Here is a 2,709-nt window from a genome sequence, read left to right on the forward strand (position 1 = left end):
GAGGGCCACAAAGATGGTGAAGGGCCTGGAGCATCTCCCCTATGAAGAAAGGCTAAGTGAACTGGGTCTGTTTAGCCTTGAGAAAAGAAGACTGAGAGGGGACCTGATCCAGGTTTATAAATATCTGAGGTGTGGCGGCCATAGTGGTGAGGCCAGTCTCTTTTCAGTGGTACGTGGAGACAGGACGAGGGGAAACGGACATAAGCTGCAGCACAGGAAGTTTTGCACGAATGTGCATAAGAACTTCTTCACGGTGAGGGTGATGGAGCACTGGAACTGGAACACAACCCAGGGAGGTTGTGGAGTCTCCTTCTCTGGAGATATTCAAGTCTCGCCTGGACGCCTACCTGTGAGACCTGGTGTAGGGAACCTGCTTTGGCAGGGGGGTTGGTCTCGATGATCTCTAGAGGTCCCTTCCAACCCCTATAATTCTGTGATTCTGTGGATCAGTTAATAGAAAACCTGAAGTACAAAGGGAACAGACTTGCCCTGCTTATGGTAAGTTAATTGCACATGCATAAGGTCTGATTTTTCTCAGTCTTTTTTCTACAAAATCTATTTTTGCTGAAGAAGATAGGTTTCAATATAAAAATATTCTAAAACATTGGAAAATTGTGTCTGTGTTTTCCAAGTATTATTGCTTTTGTGGAATGGAAAAATAGTCATGAGTATGTATTCTATGGGAAAATTATTCTGTATGCATTTGGTCAGTTAAGCTGTGTTTTCTTATTTATTTATTTCTACCTCCCTTCCATTCTTTTCCTTTACCCTCAAGAGATTAACAATCTGTTAATCAATTGCTAAGGTGATTCCTCTCTGTTTTAAAATTATTCTGACAATTATTCTTGATTTATACTCCAAAAACCATAATGAAATCTGTACAGATATAAAGAATGATTTTATTCCTCTAACCCTATTGCCAACAGTTCCCTTTAGAGACTTTAAATTATTAATTCTAGCATTTCTATGTAGTTTTGGGCTTTCTGTAGTCCTCCATAAACTGAACATTATTTATTAGAAATCAGCTTCTGTTGTTTACTATATTCTTTATACATTACAAAAATTAGAGATTTGTTATAAAAGGGTTACAGTCTATTCCTTTCTTATTACATACACGTGAAATCTAATTAAATATATTCTAACAAAGAATATGAATCCTTATTTTGATGGAGTCTGGATCTTTTCAGTTATGTACAGTGACGGGACAAGATGCAATGGGCACAAACTGAAACACAAGAGGTTCCAGCTAACCATGAAGAAACACTTCTTGACTTTGCAGGTTACGGAGCACTGGCACAGGTTGCCTATAGAGGTTGTGGAGTCCCTTTAAAGATCTTCTAAAGCAGAATGTGAACCTGGGCAGCTCTGTAGGTGACCACAAGTTAGTGGCTTCAGCCTCCTGAAGTCCCTTCCAGTCTCAGCTATTCTGTAATTCTGAGATTTTCTACTTCATAAAGAAATGTGGCAAGTTACCTTATTTCACAGTTGCATATTGGTTGTAAATCTAATATAGCTTTACTTTTAGGTAGAAACAATTGAAAAGCTTTATGACATCTTGACTTCTGATGCTGTTGACATAGTTTTACGAAAGTCTGCAGCTGAGCAGCTGGCCATCATTTTACAAGGTAAAATTGTTGAGAAAACTTACAGTTATATGTTGTTCATCATATGAACTTGTAGTTTTGCTATTTTTGGGGTATATTTCTGTAAATTATTCTTTTTGTACGTTTTATGTGTATTTTTGGATCAGAACGTAATACTGTTGTGGACAGTAGTGTCTTTTTTGTTACCACCAAGACTAAGAAATAGTGTTCTTCCTGGTTTGAAAACAGTTCCCCCTGGTAATAGAGGAAGAAGCTAAATACTGTGAGCTCTGTAAAAACTTTTTTTTCTGCCTTGCCTTTTAAATGTTCATCATTCTGTTGATAACAACTTATGGTGCTTCAAATATTTTCTTTAAGTACTATATCTTGATTGAGGGAGTTACTATAAAATATACATGCATTTTTAATGTTCCATTTCAATTAGGAAAGTCAATTCTTAGATTACGTAGGCTACTTTTACATGTTTTACATGTAGTGGAGAATTTCTTCTAATATCCTAAATATTTCTCTCCATTTTGAGATGGTCTAAGTTACTATAGTTAAAATGGATTGAAATGTCATCTGCATGAACATCTTTCGGTAAACTCAAGTTGAGCTTCTATGTTTATATCCTCTTTGAATATCAAGATATGGACTCTCTGTGGCTTATAGTATGTTCCTGCTGATAGTCTTTATGATTCAATTTAAGTTACTAATCATATGTGTTACATTTTCATTGATGAGTTTGTTTGTTTTATAATTGTGTTGCTCAAATGGGCAAAAAAATTATGAATTGTTGCAAAGACTTGATTAAATTAAAACATAAGAAAACAGTCTTTTTAGAGTATTATTTGGCTCAGTGCAGAATCACAGCCTAAAGATTTGTACTGTACCCGATCTGTGTGATTTGAGCACAGATTTTATTCAAGAAATGCAAATCATAATGATAGAAACTGGGAACATGAAATCTGAGACAGTATCAAAATTGAATTTTTGTTTTCAGAAAAATGATCAGAAAACTGAGGAAATGTCTTTTGAATTATAAAATATATTTGACTATGACAGGAAAACTTTTCAAATGTCAAGAGACAATATGAAAGTTATCATAGGATAAAATTCCACAGTA

The sequence above is a fragment of the Meleagris gallopavo genome, chromosome 3 (genome assembly GCF_000146605.3).
Source record: "Meleagris gallopavo isolate NT-WF06-2002-E0010 breed Aviagen turkey brand Nicholas breeding stock chromosome 3, Turkey_5.1, whole genome shotgun sequence".
In the NCBI taxonomy this organism is placed as follows: domain Eukaryota; kingdom Metazoa; phylum Chordata; class Aves; order Galliformes; family Phasianidae; genus Meleagris; species Meleagris gallopavo.